Source organism: Schistocerca cancellata, chromosome 4, assembly GCF_023864275.1.
Source record: "Schistocerca cancellata isolate TAMUIC-IGC-003103 chromosome 4, iqSchCanc2.1, whole genome shotgun sequence".
Taxonomy (NCBI): Eukaryota; Metazoa; Arthropoda; class Insecta; order Orthoptera; family Acrididae; genus Schistocerca; species Schistocerca cancellata.
This window is the reverse complement of record NC_064629.1, coordinates 225,733,804-225,755,382: the sequence shown is the minus strand read 5'-3', so window position 1 is coordinate 225,755,382 and position 21,579 is coordinate 225,733,804. Positions and strand designations below refer to the sequence as shown.

The following is a 21,579-nucleotide window of genomic DNA, read 5'->3' as shown; positions in this document are numbered from 1 at the left end:
CTGTGTCAATAATATGCTGTTCAAATCTGAATGGTTCAAATGGCTCTGAGCACTATGGGACTCAACATCTTAGGTCATAAGTCCCCTAGAACTTAGAACTACTTAAACCTACCTAACCTAAGGACATCACACACACCCATGCCCGAGGCAGGATTCGAACCTGCGACCGTAGCACAAATCTGACGTGTTTCAGAGTAGCGGTTTTCTTCCTACAGTGTTTTGAATCTTTAACTTTAATTATAGACACTCTGTATTATGGTAAACAGGAAATGGCGCAGAATGGTTTAAACTGTGTGTTCAGACAGGAAACAAAGGGTGTCATTAGGAAAGAGTCCTGTATCAAGCTGTCAGGCATCATCCAACTTGTAACTAATCACAGGTGGTGTCCCACTAGGTTCCATCTCAAAGCCCTTACTTTTTTTATATGTTAATGATCTTTCATCTGTGATGTATAACAAATGTAGCTGGAGAGATGATCCGACTCTTGGCTTCCTCGAGTTTATAATGACACTGTCTTTAAAAATGAGAAATCAGCTAACTGTCTACTACTTGCAGATGATAAAGTAATAATGCAAGAAAGTGAATACGACCTGCAGGTAGCGGTACATCAGCTAAACGAAATATGTTCAGAATACAATCCAAAAATTTCATTACATAATGCGAGAGCTACGGCTTTCCAAGGTAAAGACCGAGTACGGTCGAAAAGGGCAACTAACAACACAGTAGTAATTAAAGCGGTGTCACATATTTGATGTTTGGGTTGCGACACAAATTATCATAACGGAAATTATGTGGATAAAAGCTGCACAGTTTTCAAGCAATACGTGGAACAATATACAGAACACTTAAGTACAAAATCTGAAAAGATACAAAAATTAAATTTTATGAAACTATGGTTTAAATGGCTCTAAGCACTATGGGGCTTAACATCTGAGGTCATCAGTCCCCTAGACTTAGAACTACTTAAATCTAACCAACCTAAGGACATCACACACGTCCCTGCCCGAGGCAGGATTCGAACCTGCGACTGTAGCAGCAGCGCGGTTCCGGACTGAAGCCCCTAGAACCGCTCGACCACAACGGCCGGCTGAAACTATGGCAATTGCATTGCTGTTTTATGGAAGCGAGACGTGGATAGATAAAAAGGAAGCTGATAACAAAATACAAGCAGCAGAGATGAGATACTTGATATGAGTATAGTGCTACGCAAGAAGACATTTAATAAACAATGAATATGTTAGAAATATGTAGAATGTACATGCTATTAATGAGGCACCTGTGCAAAATCCGTAATACGTTGCAAAGTGTCAGTCGTGTCAGTACATCGTTCTGTGTAGTAGGGAGTACATTATGTCGGAGCTAAGTGAATTGTGACGTGGGAAAATTGTTGATGCTCGTGTTGTGGGTCCTTCCGTAACCAAGGTAACCGAAATGTTTGGGGTTTCAAGAGGCTCCGTACAGTAGATTTATACCGCATAAAGGGCAAGCGGGTAACAAATCATCCGCCAAGTCACAACGCGAACGAAAGTGTGTGTTAAGTGCTCGTGACGGGCAGCTGAAAAAGTGACTGCAAAAATGAATATCGCACCCACGAATCCTGTCAGCACCTAAACAATACGGAGCGAGCTCCATAAGCAGGAAACTGCAGGGCGAGCTGGAATTTCAAAAGTACTCATCAGTGACGCAAATACTCGTACCAGGAAAATGTGATGCTGAAGTCATAAAACCTGGACTATGTGGCAATTGAAGGGAGTCATTTGGTCGGATGAGTCTTGTTTTACACGTTTCCAACTTCTGGCCGAGTTTACGTGCAAGGCGTGAAATATGGCGGGGTTTCGGTGATGATTTGGGCAGGCGTGTCGTGGGTTCCATGGGCCAATGGTTACTCTGCAAGGTCGAATTATTGCCAAGTATCAAGCGACTATTTTGGGTGATTAGGTACATCCTACGGTCAGAGTTTGTTCCCCAATGGTGATACCGTGTTCCAAGACGACAAGGCCGCTGTTCATATAGCTCGATCGTCCAGGATTGGTTTTGTGAGCACGAGGATGAATTGTCGCAACTCCCCTGGCCATCAGAGTCACCAGATCTGAATATTATTGAGCCTTTGTCGTCTGCTTCGGAAAGGCGGGTGCGTGATCGCTGTCCACCTTGCTCATCGTTACCTGAACTTGGGATTATTTTGAAGGAATTACGTTATAAGATTACTTTGAAAACCATACCTTGGTTTAGCCATTCCGAGACAACTGGAAGCCGTTTGAGTGCCAAAGAGGTTTCCTATATGGTGTTAGGCATGGTAATGTGTTGCGTTTTTGACGTTTGCATATTTTTGTCCATGCCCTGTATATTGCCTACTGCAATTTGCCGAGAATCTCGTTTCGATATCGAACCGTTCACAAGATAAAAAGTGTTCAGCTTTAGGTGCTTTACCCTGTTTGTATACACCCATGACCACTACCCACCGCGAGGCTGAATGCCGTCTGGTGCCGTTGCGAGCACGTGACACGCAAACGAAAGTTCACTACTGGCCATTAAAATTGCTACACCACGAAGATGACCTGCTACAGACGCGAAATGTACCCGACAGGAAGAAGATGCTGTGATATGCAAATGATTAGCTTTTCAGAGCATTCACACAAGGTTGGCGCCGGTGGCGACACCTACAAGGTGCTGACATGAGGAAAGTTTCCATATACACAAACAGCAGTTGACCGGCGTTGCCTGGTGAAACGTTGTTGTGATCTACATCTACATCTACATCTATACTCCGCGAGCCACCTTACGGTGTGTGGCGGAGGGTACTTATTGTACCACTATCTGATCCCCCCTTCCCTGTTCCATTCACGAATTGTGCGTGGGAAGAACGACTGCTTGTAAGTCTCCGTATTTGCTCTAATTTCTCGGATCTTTTCGTTGTGATCATTACGCGAGATATATGTGGGCGGTAGTAATATGTTGCCCATCTCTTCCCGGAATGTGCTCTCTCGTAATTTCGATAATAAACCTCTCCGTATTGCGTAACGCCTTTCTTGAAGTGTCCGCCACTGGAGCTTGTTCAGCATCTCCGTAACGCTCTCGCGCTGACTAAATGTCCCCATGACGAATCGCGCTGCTTTTCGCTGGATCATGTCTATCTCTTCTATTAATCCAACCTGGTAAGGGTCCCATACTGATGCCTCGTGTAAGGAGGAGAAATGCGTACCATCATGTTTCCGACTTTGATAAGGGTCGGATTGTAGCCTATCGCGATTGCGGTTTCTCGTATCGCGACATTGCTGCTCGCGTTGGTCGATATCCAATGACTGTTAGCAGAATATGGAATCGGTGGGTTCAGAAGGGTAATACCGAACGCCGTGCTGGATCCCAACGGCTTCGTATCACTAGCAGTCGAGAAGACAGGCACCTTATCCGCATGGCTGTAACGGATCGTGCAGCCACGTCTAGATCCCTGAGTCAACAGATGGGGACGTTTGCAAGACAACAATCATCTGCACGGACAGTTTGACGACGTTCGCAGCAGCACGGACTATCAGCTCGGAGACCATGGCTGCGGTTACCCTTGACGCTGCATCACAGACAGGAGTGCCTGCGATGGTGTACTCAACGACGAACCTGGGTGCACGAATGGCAAAACGTCATTTTTTTCCCGGATGAATCCAGGTTCTGTTTACAGCATAATGATGGTCGCATCCGTGTTTGGCGGCATCGCGGTGAAGGCACATTGGAAGCGTGTATTCGTCATCGCCATAATGGCGTATCACCCGGCGTGATGGTATGGGGTGCCATTGGTTACACGTCTCGGTCACCTCTTGATCGCATTGACGGCACTTTGAACAGTGGACGTTACATTTCAGATGTGTTACGACCCGTGGCTCTACCCTTCATTCGATCCCTGCGAAACCCTACATTTCAGCAGGATAATACACGACCGCATGTTGCAGGTCCTGTACGGGCCTTTCTGGATACAGAAAATGTTCGACTGGTGCCCTGGCCAGCACATTCCTCAGATCTCTCACCAACTGAAAACGTCTGGTCAATGGTGGCCGTGCAACTGGCTCTTCACAATACGCCAGTCCCTACTCTTGATGAACTGTGGTATCGTGTTGAAGCTGCATGGGCAGCTGTACCTGTTCACGCCATCCAAGCTCTGTCTGACTCAATGCCCAGGCGCATCAAGACCGTTATTACGGCCATAGGTGGATGTTCTGGGTACTGATTTCACAGGATCTATGCACCCAAATCGCGTGAAAATGTAATGACATGTCAGTTCTAGTATAATATATTTGTCCAATGAATACCCGTTTATCATCTGCATTTCTTCTTGGTGTAGCAATTTTAATGGCCAGTAGTGTATATAAGCGGAGCAGAGATGAACGGGAAATTGTTTTAGCTATTATATGAGCGACAAATGGAGAAATCCACTGGCGTAAGCGACGTTTACAAAGGGCAGATTGTTACGATCCGGTGCCTGGGAACAGGCATCTCGGAAACGGCGATGCTGGTCGGCTGTTCGCTTGCTATCGTTGCGAGCACTTTGGGAAAGTGGTTGAAGGACGGTGGAACCATGAGAAGCCTACAAGGTGTTGGACGTCCAGCCTCATCATAGAGCGTGGAGGTTGTTAGCTTGTCTGTTCTGTAAATCAGGACAGGCGGTGATCTGTGGCAGATCTGATAGTGTACAACGCTGGTGCAGGCACCATCACACCGTTCAGTGCACATTGTCTGGGATCCCCAGCAGACGATTGCTACATGTTGCCATGCTGACCTCACGAAATCGTCATTTATGATTGCAATGAGCATGGGATCTTCGAGACTGGATCGTGGATCAATTGTAACATATCGCCTGGTCAGATGAATCATGTTCTTCGGAATGAGATTTTCCCTCTGCAGCGGAATGTGCGCTGATATGAAACTTAGGAGACGAGGTAATGGCAGAAGTAAAGCTGTGAGGACGGGGCGTGAGTCGTGCTTGGGTAGCTCAGGTGGTAGAGCACTTGCCCACGAAAGGCAAAGGTCCCGAGTTCGTGTCTCGGTCCGGCACACAGTTTTAATCTGCCAGGAAGTTTCGAATAATCTTCTTTTTACATCAGGTCGATGATCGTGTCCAGATACGCCGTGACACAGGCGGACAACCATTTGAAACATGGCCAGCGGTACTAGGCGCTACAGTCTGGAACTGCGCGACCGCTACGGTCGCAGGTTCGAATTCTGCCTCGGGCATGGATGTGTGTGATGTCCTTAGGTTAGTTAGGTTCAAGTATTTCTACGTTCTCGGGCACTGATGAACTCAGAAGTTAAGTCTCATAGTGCTCAGAGCCATTTGAACCAACTTGAAACATGCAACGCACTACGGACGCAGGTGGGTGGGGTCGGAACTATGCTATGGGGGAGATTCACTTGGTCATCCACGGGACCTATGGTAGTAATGGAAGGCACCATGACAGCTGTGCACTACGTGAACGGTATTGCGGACCATCTGCATCCCATCATCCTTATGTCTTCCCGATGGCGATGGCATCTTTCAGCAGGATAAATGTCCGTGCCACGAAGCATGAATAGTGCTACTGTGGTTTGAGGAGTATAATAGCGAACTCACGTTGACGCCTTGGCCGCCAAATTCGACTGACCTGTACGCGATGGGAAACATCAGGAACGCTATCGAGCAACAGCCTCGCTCGCACAAACAACCGGTTCATAATTTACGGGAATTCCATGGCCTGTGCGTAGACACGTGGTGCCACATTTCTCCGGGAAACTGCCAAGGACTTGTCGAATGCATGTCCCGTACAACCGTTGCTGTATTGCAATCCAAAGGTAGATCAACGCGCTATGAAGCAAGTGGTCATAATGTTTTGACTCATCGGTGCATAATGGGTATAATCGTCCTGTAGCATTACCTTGGAGAACGCCCGCAGTTACTTTTACGTCTGAAGTTCTCGCTCCGTTAAGAATGACGTGCTGTTGGCAGACTGTGCGCCGGTGTCTCACACGAGACAGCAGGCCGAGTATAAAAAGCACGATGCGCGTGTGCTGTGGGCCGGTGTCCTTGGGACGCCGCATTCCACGGCCAACACCCCAGAAGCCCGGCCTGCCGGCTGCCTGCGCTTGCCCAGCTGTCTGTTTGTCCATCCTCACTCCAGGATAGTCAACGCCGTATGCCCAGTCACGAGCCCGGGCTTCCCTTAATAGTGCCAGCTACCACTTACGTTGTGTAAGTGCTGTACGCAATTCGTTGAACGAAACTAAGACCGAGGACCCATCAACATCGAGACTATTAGTGACGGAATGTCAGCTCAGTTTCGGAAGGTTTGATAAGAAAATCGATCTTCGCTTTATTGAAGAATTCCGCTCTACTTTTGTCCGAAGTGATGCATGGCAATCACGGGCCTTCTAAACAAAGATGATCGGACTGAAACCTAACGTCCACTCACCCCAAGCCCGAGATCAAAGTCTTCTTTGACGACAGCCTAATCCACCGAGCGAGGTCGCCTTAAGGTAAGATACACGACTCATATCCGGGAGGACGGCGGTTTAAATCCCTCTTCACCATGAAGCTTTAGGTTTTCCACGATTTCTCTAAATAAAGCGGCAGTCAAATGAAGATGGGACAGATGCAAAAAAAGTGAGTAAACTGTTCATTATTTCAAAAGTAATTGCCATAACTGTCAACACTTTGCCGTCCTAACGTCTCGTACAAATTTATCCGCTTGACGCCGGCAGCACGAATTCGGATTACTTGGCTTGTCGCCGGCCGCTTGTCACCTTTCCATTGATGACAAGCTTCAAACACATCGACTTTTACGCGCTTTAATTTTTCCGGAAATCCTCTGTTTTGCCGTATCGTTCCACAGACTCGAAATTTCTTTTCAAGTAACTTCTCTGCAAGTTCTACAATGTTATAATAATTATTCATGTAGAGGTGATGCCACTTTCCATAAGAAGGTGTCAATAGTTCCATCTCTGTTTTTGCTAAAAGTTGTCCAGCGCCGGAATATATCTTGAATGAGGAAATGTATCCCGTACTCGAATCACACAGCATCCGAATGAGCATGCCATATTTCGTAATTTTCGACGGATTGTAAACTTTAAAATTTAACTATCCACGCCACGGTATCATTCCTTCATCAGTTGAGATGTTCTGATTTAAATTGAGCGTTTATTTAAACTTTTTGGAAAAATAATCAATATCACATTGCACTTTGAAAAGCCGGTCGGCATTATCCGGTCTATAGTTGTTGTCGGAAAAATGTAAAAATGATAAATATTTATTTGAATCGGTTGCGGGACATCGTTTTGCGAAATATCGGTGTGTCTGTCAACGGATTCGTTGGCCAGTAATCATCAATCCTTGCTTTTTTTACAATTCCAATAATGATAATGGCTAATGGCTCTGAGCACTATGGGACTCAACTGCTGTGGTCATAAGTCCCCTAGAACTTAGAACTACTTAAACCTAACTAACCTAAGGACAGCACACAACACCCAGCCATCACGAGGCAGAGAAAATCCCTGACCCCGCCGGGAATCGAACCCGGGAACCCGGGCGTGGGAAGCGAGAACGCTACCGCACGACCACGAGATGCGGGCCAAATAATGATAGCAAGCCCAAGCCATTTTCTATGTTCGGGTCTCCTAACGTCGACATATTTGGCATTTTTTATCCAGTTTCCTTCTATTGCTATTTTGACTGTAGTACTTGTTGGTTTCGCTGCTAATATATTCAAATAGATCATTCCCAATATATAATTCTACGATACCCACAACGCTCTATGTATATTTGGGAAATATGTGTGGACCCGGAGATCCTCCAAATTTATTATTGGTCCTCGGTAAATCATAGCCTGTCTTCTCCGTTTGATTCATCCAAATCAGTTGACAACCGTGGCGTTCGCCGAATTCTTCCTGGACGTATTTCACTATCTTCCTACGATTCTGCTTCACTTTCTTTTTTTTATATCCAATGTCTTCATCCCAATCGACCAAGTCGTCCGGAACGTCAGACGTCCGCGCATTCATCGTAAATAATCGTACCGTCTCTTTCGTCTGCCATGATGAAAGTGCACAAGTACCTATAAAAACAAAAAACTTGTTGACGTGTGTAACTTATTGTTACCTAAACAAAACACCAACAGAATGCAAAAGATACTAAAGTGCTGTCACAGGCCACTGCGCGATACCATGCTCACGACACCACTGTGGTGTCGCCGGCCGTTGACCGCTATTTCGCGCACGACACCACTATGGTGTCGCCGGACGGCAAAGTGTTAATAAATTTATCGCTCTGTGAGACAAGACGATCAATGCCTTCATGGAAAAACGTTTACGGTTGCCTACGGAACTATGATTGTACCCAGGAGTGTACCTCTTCATCCGAAGCAAATCGACGGTTATGAATCACTTTCTTCAGAGCTACAAAAATATGGAAATCGCATGGGGAGAGGTCGGGACCGGATGGAGGATGTTTAAGGGCTTCCCATCGAAACGTCTGTAGCGTAATCGAAACAATCTTTCCAACGTTTGGGCCGGTATTACTCTGAAACAGAATCTTTCCGTCTGGTAACATTCCTGTGCGCTAGGACTCAATGGTGCTGCTTGGTCTGCAGATCGAAGAGACTAAACTGCTAGGTTATCAGTCCCCTTGATGGTGCGTTTCAATTTTTGCAAAGCGTCCGCGTACCGCTGTACGTTAGCTGTGACGTCGTGTTCCGTAAAGTCAATGAGCAGCGGACTGACGAACGGCATCATTGTGTTGCAGGGTAATGCCCGCCTACATGTTGCCAAGGCTGTTTCGACTACACTGCAGACGTTTCGCTGGGAAGCCCTTACACATCCTGCATAAAGTCCTTATCTCTCCCCACGCGATTTCCATAATTTTGGAGCCATGTAAGAAGACATTCGTGGGCGTCGATTTGCTTCGGACCAAGAGGCACACGTCTGGGTACGACTATGGTAATAGTCGCAGTTTTCACTTTTTACATATGGATTTCCCTTCTGAGACTGCTGTTTCCGTAACTACAACAGTTGTCAGAAACCACTAAAGGACGATCACATACTGCTTCCTCCACACATATATTTTGTCGAATATATGATACTACATGTTCAAATAACTTACGGGTTTGCTGTCGGGTGACGTCGTCGAACACCGCCGATATTTCGACAGGAGCACATCCTGCCATTCTCATGGCCCAAATGCAAGGAGGAAGAAATGTGCAAGGAAATTTAATTCCTCGGTTCACAGAGGAGAAACAAGGAAGATACCACACACAGAACAAGTATCAACACAAATAAAGAGAACAAACATCAGAAATATCGATAGTTACTGTTAATCGACAGGTGAGGTAGCACTAATTCTGTCCCTCTGTTTTTAATGAGAGACAGAGCCGGATTCCAAGTAGCATTTAAACAAAATCCACCATTTCTGATAATAAGGTTGCTTCCTTAATAACACTATCCCAATAGCTGGACGTGCAAGCCAGAATCTCCGTGTTGTTGTATTCCATAGGATGACCGGTGTCAAGGCAATGTTCTGCAATAGCGGATTTGCTCGGCTGTTGTAAGCGTGTGTCACGCTTGTGTTCAATACACCGGTCTTCCACAGTCCTGATTGTCTGACCAATATATGACATGCCACAACTGCAAGGAATACGATAGACCCCAGCCTTACGAAAACCAAGATCGTCTTTTACGGACGACAACAGGGCCTTAATCTTAGAAGAATCGTATTCCTTGCAGTTGTGGCATGTCATATATTGGTCAGACAATCAGGACTGTGGAAGACCGGTGTATTGAACATAAGCGTCACACACGCTTACAACAGCCGAGCAAATCCGCTATTGCAGAACATTGCCTTGACACTGGTCATCCTATGGAATACAACAACACGGAGATTCTGGCTTGCACGTCCAGCCATTGGGATAGTGTTATTAAGGAAGCTGTTGGAATCACACTAACAAGCAACCTTATTAACAGAGATGGTGGATTTTCTTTAAATGCTACTTGGAATCCGGCTCTGTCTCTCATAAAAAAACAGAGGGACAGAATTAGTGCTACCTCACCTGTCGATTAACAGTAACTATCGATATTTCTGATGTTGGTTATCTTTGTTTGTGTTGACACTTGTTCTGTGTGTGGTATCTTCCTTGTTTCTCCTCTGTGAACCGAGGTATTAAATTTCCTTGCAAATTTCTTCCTCCTTGCATTTGTGTCTTGAGAATGGCAGGGTGTGCTCCTGTCGAAATATCGGCGGTGTTCGCCGGCCGGGGTGGCCAAGCGGTTAAAGGCGCTACAGTCTGGAACCGCGCGACCGCTACGGTCGCAGGTTCGAATCCTGCCTCGGGCATGGATGTGTGTGATATCCTTAGGTTAGTTAGGTTTAAGTAGTTCTAAGTTCTAGGGGACTGATGACCTTAGAAGTTAAGTCCCATGGTGCTCAGAGCCATTTGAACCATTTTATCGGCGGTGTTCGACGACGTCACCCGGCAGGAAACCCGTAAGTTATTTGAACATTCAATTCGCTGGGAAAAGTTAAGGTCTCACATGATATTACATGCTTAGAATTTTTGTACTGTGATGCAAGTAATAAGAGATCACTTAAAAATGACCAAGGGGGCAAAAATTAGCTAATAGCTAAATCATGAAATCAGGTGATTATTTCAAAATAATCACAATATACGCAGGAAAATGTCTTCCCTCAAGGAATTCACAGTGGCTACGGACGCATGTATATAGAAGACTAGTTCTGCTCCGTGCCTTTGACCTTCTCCTCGACGGGACGTTGAACCGTAAGGTTCCCTTTTTTACCATCTCACTTCAATCGCTTACATCTTCAGATTAGCCTATAACACACAGAGGGCACGTTATTTGACCAATTGGCGTAATAAATCCCTTTTTTTAGGATATTTGTTTACGTAAGCTATGCCAAGTGTTCGTTTCTTACGACCTATTTTGTAACTTATCTGTCATTAGACCGGTTTTATGCTGTTCTCCGTCTTTCCCTGTCTCGCGTTTACGTTTTAATTTCTACATAACTACCACACTGAACGCCGTGTATGACATGTTTTCCATATTCTAGTCTTTATTTTTGTGATAAGAAGATTCCGAACCGATTCAAGTCGAAAGTATACCGCTGCGCAATCCTCATAGTTGCCCTATACAGTGCAGAATGTTGGCCCACAAGAGAGGAAGAGGAGCAACGACTTCTTGTGATGGGAACCAAAATGGTTCGGTGGACATCTGGCCTGACACTTCACAATCATATGACCAATGAAGAAATATGCTGGTCGTACGGAGTGGCACCTATCACTGAGAAGTTGAGGGAAAGTCGTCTATGGCGGTGTGGATAGGGACTTCGTGCAGATAAAAAATGAAGCAAAACACAGGATTTCGTTGAAAGTCGATGGTAAACGACCTATTGGGAGTCCTAGTCCACGTTGGCTAGATTCTCTCCATACAGACCTCAAATAACGAGTCTCCATCCCGACCAAGCACAAGGTCGCGCCAGTGGAGGCAGAGGGCCTAAAGGACAGACCCTGCTAAAGTGTGGGACCAACTAGACGTGTTCATAATGGGATGGACCCTCCATGGCATACAGTCACTGTAAATAAACTTCTAAAGAAACAGGCTACTGCGCGGAAGGTGTAAAACAAAGCATAGGGCGATAGGTAGAGAGGTGCTGAATGAAAAGCATTTGGCTGTCAAGAGGGTAATGTGTGAAGCGTTCAGTGACTACCGTAGAAGAATATGATCGAAAGAATTTTCACAAAACGCGAGGACATTCTGGCCGTATGTAAAGGCTGTTAATGGCATCAAAGTTAGTGTCCAGTCACTCATGGACGAGACAGGAACTGAAGTCGAAGGTGGCAAAGTAAAAGCAGAAATGCTGAACTCTGTTTGGAAATGTCCCTTTACAAAGAAAAATCCAGGAGTAATGCGCCAATTAGATTCTCGTGTCACTGGAAATATGACTGATATAGATACCAGTGTCAGTGTCATTGAGAGACAGTGAAATCGTTACCGATACCCCAACCCAGATGATAGAATTGATGAAAGATTCAAAGAAAACTTGTGTTTAATTTCAAGCACGTGCAATTATAGTTGGTAGTGACTTCAATTTACCCTCGATATGTTGGCAAAATTACATGTTTAAATCCGCAGGTAAGCATAAAACATCATCCGAAATAGTGCTAAACGCATTTTCTGAAAATTATTTCGAGCAGTTAGTTCATGAGACCACTCGAATAGTAAAATCCAAAGAGATTCAGGTTGAATGTAAAGTATGCTGGCGGCAAGACACAATCGATTCCTTTTCTGTGCGATAGCAATAGAAATACTGTCGATGACATTGCTGCTAAAGCAGAGTTACTGAACACAACCTTCCGAAATTTCTCCACCAGAGAAGACGAAGTAAATATTCCAGAATTCGAATCAAGAACAGATCCCATCTGCCACGAAGTTTCAAATCCAAAGATGTTCACACAAGTTCCGGTAAATTTATGATGACCTCATTCTTCAATTACAGGGGCCCTCTGCCCTTCGAGTGTGGAACCACAATCAATGCTCAGCGCTATGAAGACACTTTGCAGGAACTGCAGTGCGCGAGTAAGTCAAAACACTCAGGAATGCTCTAGTACGAAATCATGTTGTCGCACGATAATGCCCGCCTCCACACTGCCAATCGGACGAAGACTACGCTTCAGATATTTGGTTGGGAAATATCGCAACATCCTCTGTACAGGTCGCATCTTTCAACGTGATTTTCATATCTTTGGCGACCCGAAAAAACACATAAGCGGACGTCGGTTGCTGTCGGATGGGGAAGTGCAAAAGGGGCTGCGGTTGCTTATCCGTCAGCAGCCGACAACATTAAATATTTATAGCTGAGTAAACAATTATTTCTTGTATTTCTTTGAAGACAATTAGATGAAATATTTTTGGTTACAAAAGATAATACAAATTCAGTAAGACTTGACTTGTCTACAAGATAAACAGCGGTAAACAATCGTTTGAGGAAAAACTGAAACGATGAAAGTCGGGAATTTTTAATGATGATGCAGAGTGATCCTGTATGTGTTCTTGATACCTATTGACGGATCTTTGTCCCGCTTCTACTTTAAAAAAAAAAAGCCAAATAGGCTACACAATGTGCTATATGATCATGTCTGACAATGTCCCTTGGTGCATTACGTGGTCCCACGTCCAGCCACGTCGAACACGATCATTTCTGACGTCCAGCTGTTATTGTGTAGGGAGGCATAATTTTGCATGGGCATACTGACCTCAGGATATTTGAACATCGCATATTCACCGCTCAATGTTATTGTGACACTGTATTCCTTCCCATGCGCATCTTTTCAGGGGTGCATTTGGCTCGTAGCAGAGCATGCATTTCCGTCCGTGGTGATCACACACCCCATTGAGAACCATGCCTTGCATTTTGTCGTATCCAGAGGACTATCACAAATCGTGGCGACTTCAGTATAATTACTCTCTTTGAGTGAAACTGTGATTCCTTTCTGTCTCACTGAATATTTCTTTCAGTAATCTTCTGCCCTATACCGTAGCAGTTCTTTCAATGTATAGCCCCAGTTTCATCGAGCTATGTCACTTGGCAGTAACATAACATGCGAAAGTTACTTTTGTGATTAAGTTTTGCACGCCATTGTGTATGTTCTCATCTGCTCAGTTCTGACTCAAATCTGTTTCCCTTTGTAAACTTGTTTGAATCCACAAACTTTATATTGCGATAATACTTCCCGATTAGTGACAGTATCGGGAGGAACAATGTTGTGGTGATAATTCATTGTCCGTTACGATGTTTCCCGTTTAACAAAACGACTCTTTGTGACAGGTAAGATTAAGCTTTCCTTCCTACTTACTAGACTGACGGACGAAAACGTCACTGAGATGTAAAATTCGTTTAGTGAGGGAAGAGCTGAGTATCTGCCTGGGAAACCCTACGCTTACCTAATGCGTAAAGACTGACGTTGCTTGGAGGAGACGAGAAGACATGTTTGTGGGAAGCCCGGCCTAGCTACTACGCTGTTGAGGAATTCCGTCTGGAGATAATGCAAAGGCTGTATGGCGCACTCACTTGTCCATATTCATTAGGTAACTAGACCTAAAGCTAACCGACGTAGTAGTAGCGGAACGGGACGTGGACAAACAGTGGAAGAAGTGCCACCACGTTTGTGATATGGCAAGCAAGTATTTCTTATTGAGTCGCTAATCATTGGACATCGTTACTAACTAGGTTCAAAAAATAATAATTACCGAGGATCTAGTAATTTACTATCGCTCATTCACGTTTGTTACACGTGTTAGTTCGAGTACTACGGGAACTGAGTGCAACACGCTTGCCAACAGCACACGGCACACTCGGGCGGTCACCTATGAAAGTGTTAGCCAAGCCTGGCAGACAATCAAATGGATGCTCTGAATATGATGCAGAGTGGCCGAGCGGTTCTAGGCGCTTCAGTCTGGAACCGCGCGACCTCTACGGTCGCAGGTTCGAATCCTGCCTCGGGCATGGATGTGTGTGATGTCCTTAGGTTAGTTAGGTTTATGTAGTTCTAAGTTCTAGGGGACTGATGACCTCAGCAGTTAAGTCCCATAGTGCTCAGAGCCATTTGAACCAATATGATGCACAGACCTGATCAATGGCTACTCGTCCCTGCCGCTTCCAATATACACTGATAAGCCAGAACATTAAGACCACCTACTAATAGCCGGTATGTCCACGTTTGGCACGGAAAAAAAAAAGAAAAAAAAATTGAAATCTTATGGGACTCAACTGCTAAGTTCATCAGTCCCTAAGCTTACACACTACTTAACCTAAATTATCCTAAACACACACACCCATCCCCGAGGGAGGACTCGAACCTCCGCTGGGACCAGCCGGACCGTCCATGTCTGCAGCGCCTTAGGCCGCTCGGCTAATCCCACACGGCGCACGGATAACAGCTGCAACACTTTCGGGCATGGAAGCAATAAGGTCTTGCTACGTCGCTGAAAGAAGTTGGTACTCAATCTTCACACAAAGTCACCTAATTCCCGTAAATTCCGGGGAGGGGGGCGAGGAGCTCTTACAGCACGTTTAACCACATTCCAGATGTGTTCGACTGGGTTCACATCTGGCGAGTTGGGAAGGCCAGTACATCAATTGGAACTCTCCACTGTGTTCCTCGAATCACTGCGTCACACTCCTGGCCTTGTGACACGGTGCATTATCGTGTTGAAAAATGCCGCTGCTATCGGGAGACATGATCGTCATGAAGGGCTGTATGTGGACCCATGGATGCCCACGTGAATGTTCCCCAGAACATAATGGAGGTGCCGCCAGCTTGTCTCCATCCCGCAGTATAGATGTCAAGGAGTTGTTCCCCTGGAAGACAACGGATTTGCGCCCTCCCATCGGCACAGTGAAGAAGGTATCGGGATTCATCAGATCATACAATACTCTGCCACAGTGCCACCTTCCAGTGCTGATGGTCACGTTCCCATTTCAGTCGTAGTTGCCGGTGTGTTGGTATTAACATTAGCACATGCTTGGATCGTCGGCTGCGGAGGCCCATCGTTAGGAATGTTTGGTGTACTGTGTGTTCAGACACACTTGTATTCTGCCCAGCGTTAAAGTTTGATGTCATTTCCGCCACATTTCGCCGTCTGTCCTGTTTTACCAGTCTGCCCAGCCCACGACGTCCGACATCTGTAACGAGGAGTGGCCGCCCAATCACTTGACGTCTGAATGTGGTTTCATCATGTCTTGAAGACACTCACCACAGCACTTCTCCAATACTTGACAAGTTGTGCAGTTTCCGAAATCCTCATTCCGAGCCCGCGAGCCATCAGAATCTGCCCTATGTGAAACTCAGATAGATCGCGCGCCTTCCCCATTCTACACACGGACAGCACGTTCACCGATACTACATACACCGTGCGTGTGTCTGACTAACAGTCATTCCTCGCCAGGTGAAGCTGCTATCTCCTAGATGGGTTGATATCTATAGTAGGTCGGTGGTCATAATGTTCTGGCTGATCAGTGAAGTCTGAAAGCAATAGCTGTACACAATGGTACCACGTTTCCTTGTATTCCAGGGGCATATGCAACCAATACAAAAGGAAGATGTGCAGATATGAGAAAAACCATTATGGGAGTATACACTGCTGGAAATGGAAAAAAGAACACATTGACACCGGTGTGTCAGACCCACCATACTTGCTCCGGACACTGCGAGAGGGCTGTACAAGCAATGATCACACGCACGGCACAGCGGACACACCAGGAACCGCGGTGTTGGCCGTCGAATGGCGCTAGCTGCGCAGCATTTGTGCACCGCCGCCGTCAGTGTCAGCCAGTTTGCCGTGGCATACGGAGCTACATCGCAGTCTTTAACACTGGTAGCATGCCGCGACAGCGTGGACGTGAACCGTATGTGCAGTTGACGGACTTCGAGCGAGGGCGTATAGTGGGCATGCGGGAGGCCGGGTGGACGTACCGCCGAATTGCTCAACACGTGGGGCGTGAGGTCTCCACAGTACATCGATGTTGTCGCCAGTGGTCGGCGGAAGGTGCACGTGCCCGTCGACCTGGGACCGAACCGCAGCGACGCACGGATGCACGCCAAGACCGTAGGATCCTACGCAGTGCCGTAGGGGACCGCACCGCCACTTCCCAGCAAATTAGGGACACTGTTGCTCCTGGGGTATCGGCGAGGACCATTCGCAACCGTCTCCATGAAGCTGGGCTACGGTCCCGCACACCGTTAGGCCGTCTTCCGCTCACGCCCCAACATCGTGCAGCCCGCCTCCAGTGGTGTCGCGACAGGCGTGAATAGAGGGACGAATGGAGACGTGTCGTCTTCAGCGATGAGAGTCGCTTATGCCTTGGTGCCAATGATGGTCGTATGCGTGTCTGGCGCCGTGCAGGTGAGCGCCACAATCAGGACTGCATACGACCGAGGCACACAGGGCCAACACCCGGCATCATGGTGTGGGGAGCGATCTCCTACACTGGCCGTACACCACTGGTGATCGTCGAGGGGACACTGAATAGTCCACGGTACATCCAAACCGTCATCGAACCCATCGTTCTACCATTCCTAGACCGGCAAGGGAACTTGCTGTTCCAACAGGACAATGCACGTCCGCATGTATCCCGTGCCACCCAACGTGCTCTAGAAGGTGTAAGTCAACTACCCTGGCCAGCAAGATCTCCGGATCTGTCCCCCATTGAGCATGTTTGGGACTGGATGAAGCGTCGTCTCACGCGGTCTGCACGTCCAGCACGAACGCTGGTCCAACTGAGGCGCCAGTTGGAAATGGCATGGCAAGCGGTTCCACAGGACTACATCCAGCATCTCTACGATCGTCTCCATGGGAGAATAGCTGCCTGCATTGCTGCGAAAGGTGGATATACACTGTACTAGTGCCGACATTGTGCATGCTCTGTTGCCTGTGTCTATGTGCCTGTGGTTCTGTCAGTGTGATCATGTGATGTATCTGACCCCAGGAATGTGTCAATAAAGTTTCCCCTTCCTGGGACAATGAATTCACGGTGTTCTTATTTCAATTTCCAGGAGTGTATTATGCGGGATACCAACGGGAAATGTGTAGGGATTTTAAAGTTATTGCCGCATTATTAGGACTGCAATCCGGTTTCACCAAGTACTGTTGTTTCCTAAGCGAGTGGAATAGCCATGCTAGGAATAACACTATCCGTAGAAAAGTTGGCCAAAGAGACGATAATTAACTGCTGGAATGAAAATGCATGAACCCTTCATAGAGTCAAGCAAAACTTCGCTCCTGACGCTACATGATGAACTGGAGATTACAAAGGACTTTTCAAAAAGTTCACTTACTTATGTAAGAAGTTTCCCAGGATCAGTTTAGAAAAAAGTGGAAACAGGTGTGTTTGTTGGTTCACAGGCCGGAGAACTTTTTAATGACGCTCAGTTTCAATTAATGCTAAAAGACAAAGAGAAAACAGCAGGGAAATTATTTAAAATTCTAATGCACTCGCGTGAACAGGTACAGTATAAATCGGCACTATAAACGGCTTTTTGCAATCGCACTTAGATTTCTTCCCGTCGAAATGTGTGATAAGAGCGTTGAAAATGGTTAACGCTTCCGCCATGATATTTCACTGACGGGAATAGAGTGTTGCCATGTTAAGGAATTATTGCTGGATGGTGAACACGCGCCCTCCCACAATACAGTGCCACATGCGTGTCAAAAAGAAAGGCTCTTAGAGCACTCGATATTTTTCATCTTTTCTTGTATGGTCCGCACAATACACATTATTATCTCAAAAATGAGAGCCAGTCAACACATTTAAGCTTAATGTTTGGGTTTTCTGAAGTAAAAACATATTCTGTTCACCATAATATTCAACTTTTCAAATTTTTTTAGTACAGTATTAGCAGATAGCGTGTTAATGGAGAAAAAAATTAACTGTAAAAGGAATAACATGTGTCGGTGTATAGCTCTTGATCACTAGTCCTTGGGATGAACTCCAACCCCCTTGTCAGTGTATCATGGAGTGAGGGTTTACGAGAGTAGTGATAGTTTACAGAAATTCGAAGTCTCAACGCTTACATCTTTTGAGTTCCATATAGCCATGCTCATTGTTTCCTGCGATTCACAGCAGAAGAACGATATTTGCTAGTTGCCCTGTGATTCGATCTATTGATTGAAGCTTATCCGTTTCATTCTAGAAATCGTTTTCTCATGTTGTGTTCCATACATATCGCGTGCACATCCACGGAAAACTTTCGTCTCAAATTGTTTTACACAAGCTGTTTTCGTATTAATTTTCCGCTCAGCTGTATTTGTTGTTTACTTCGTTTGTAATCGATTTCGAAGCCTTTTGTGGCGACATATTCAGGCAGTGAGACACAGTTATCGAAGTTGAGTACACCCGCAAATATATTTTGTTGTCCTACCACAGCTTCCTGCAACGTGCAAAATGTACGACTGTCATATAAACTACATTATAGGATGCTGTGGTGCAGCTTCAAGATGTACCTGTGCCTAAGTGCCTCAAGAGGAAACTGTAAAAGGCTTTGAAATAAATTACAAACAAAGTAAATAAGAAACATAGGTAAGTGTAAAATTAGTATGAAAATAATTTCTGTACTCCAAAGAAAATAATTTTCAGTTGAAATTCCCATTATTCAACGTCACGGCAGCAACAAGACTTTAGTCACACTTTCGCTTGAAATGTGAACCTTACGAACCGTCACATACTATTAGTGGGAAGCAAACTGTTCAGCATGAGACGTCGTAGCTTCAAAGACTTCACTATTTGTCTGCAGGTGAGTCAATATTTGAGGTTTCGAAACGGTGCCAGGTACGCTGCAGCGGGGGGAACGGAGTTTCCCCAACAGAGGCGTCAGGCGTCTTCAAGGTGCCCACAGCCAGCAAGGACAAAGTGGTCAGCAACAAAAGGCGAAGAAGAAAATGGTGCCAAAGGGCATTTCACGGAGACGGAAGTTGTGAAATCATGTGACACCTTTGAGTCTATGAATATCCCCAGTCTTTTTCCCAGAAATGACGTGAAAACATTGAAGCTGCTCATGGCTTTCCTAAAGTGACGAATATTTGCTATTGAGCCTGAACAAGCGATTATTAAAAGAGTACACTCGAAACGTCACTGGTCTGTATAAAGCAACCTCTGCGGTGTCCACAGCAAGATGGTTGTAAAGCACGTCGGTGCTCTAAAGAGAAGTGTTGAACACCTGAAACGCTTATAGCAGGTTCGTGCTACGTTCTCTCAGCTTTAGAGAGCGCACGTATGCAGTAAGGTCACATGCTTACGTTGTATAATGGAAACACTGCAGCCAGTCACATTTTCGTCAAATCACTGCTTTATTTTACGGTTACCGGTTTCGAGTCTCAGCACATTAGGCAGCACGTGTATCATAGTTAGCGAACCACTGTGAAGTGGCAGACGTTACTTTTCGTTATATCAGTTACTATGGCTAAATAGTGTAAGTGTAATATTGTCTTCGCGATCCCTGCGGAAACGATACGCTGGTGTTTGTAATATATCCTAGATTCTTCACTTAAAGCTGGTTCTGGAAATTTTCTAAGTAAGCTTGCAGGGAATAGTCTGTGTCTATCTTCAGGCGTTTCCCAAATCTTTTTGTTCATCTTCTCCGTGGCGCTATTCCATCAGTGAACGAAACCTATGACCATTTGTGTTGCTCTTCCTTGTATAGTTCAATATCTAGTCCTATTTCGTACGGATCCCAATGAGCAAAATCCTAGGATGGCTCGCAGGAATGTTTTGTAAGCAATCTCCTCTATCTCCTCTTTAGACTAATTGCATTTCCGTAGTATTCTATCAACGAATCGAGATCTGCCACTTGCTTTACCTGCGACTTAGCATATGTGGTCGTTGCATTACATATCTACAAATTGTAACACGTAATGGCCGATTCTGTCACTCATTGATACTGTAGTAGTAGGATACAACGTTTTATCGTATTTTAAAGTTCAAAATTTTGCATTTCTGAACAAATGAAGCTAATTGACAATCTACGCACTACTTCGAAGTTTGATAAATATAAGGCTGAATAAAGGTTTCCCGAAATTACTGCAACCAGTCGCCATTACTTACAGTTACTATCATCCGTTGGTTTATTCCTGGTGCACACGTTATTGTGGAAAACATAATGTATGTTACCTAGTAACGTTAATTTTGTAGCACTTCGCAAATTTTGCCACAGGTACCAACTCCCACGTGGCTTACAGAATGTAAACAAATCAAAGAGCATGACGAAAGCTATGTTCAACGAATTAGTTTTGGCGCAGAGTTTTTTTTTTCTCAGAACCCCCATTTACATTGGTGACATTAAGTATATATCGATTTATATTATATTCATTATTACAAAATAACATGTATTCACACTGAAAGATTGACATGTGCTATTTACAAAGTCTATCAAACCAAGAGTTTAACATGATATTTCATTTACAGTTTTAGTACTGAAACTACGTTCCACAATTTTCTTTTTGCTAAATAAACATTGATCATTGGTTCTGAATTAATTGTGTGCACAAGGAATACACCAATTAATAATTACCAGTAATGCCTTTAAGTCAGTCTCATAATATTCTCGTCACATGTAGGGCTTACATGTTTCATTTTTACATTTTGCCACAGCTAAATGACCTCCACCATTTGATGAGGAATCGCTAGATGATTCGAAACCGGTCGAGGTAAATAAAAGTTGAAGAGTTACAAAAGGTAGCTAGTTGCAGTAACTTCTCGAAACCTTTATCCATCACAGGCGGAGTGTTCCACATCTATAATGGATAACGGTTTTCTGTGGCTGAATGTCTGTGCAGCTTTTCTCAGAGAGACTTCATCATAAATAACTGCATGATCTGCGAAAAGCTGAGGTTACTTTTAATATTATTGCAACGTCACTAATAATATGAACAGGAAGTGTCTCAACACACTTCTCTGAGGCACACTTGAAATTTGTTCCACACCTGTGGATCCCTCTCCATCCATGATAACAACATATTGCAGAAATCATATTACATTTCTCCTGCATTGTCATGAAAAGAAATATT

General features: G+C 45.1%; 1 protein-coding gene across 1 annotated transcript in view; it reads right to left on the bottom strand.

Moving 5' to 3' along the window:
• LOC126184034 (nose resistant to fluoxetine protein 6-like) overlaps positions 1 to 21,579 on the bottom strand; it is a 397,821-nt gene that overhangs the window by 105,491 nt on the left and 270,751 nt on the right. The gene's annotated exons all lie outside the window — the stretch shown is intronic.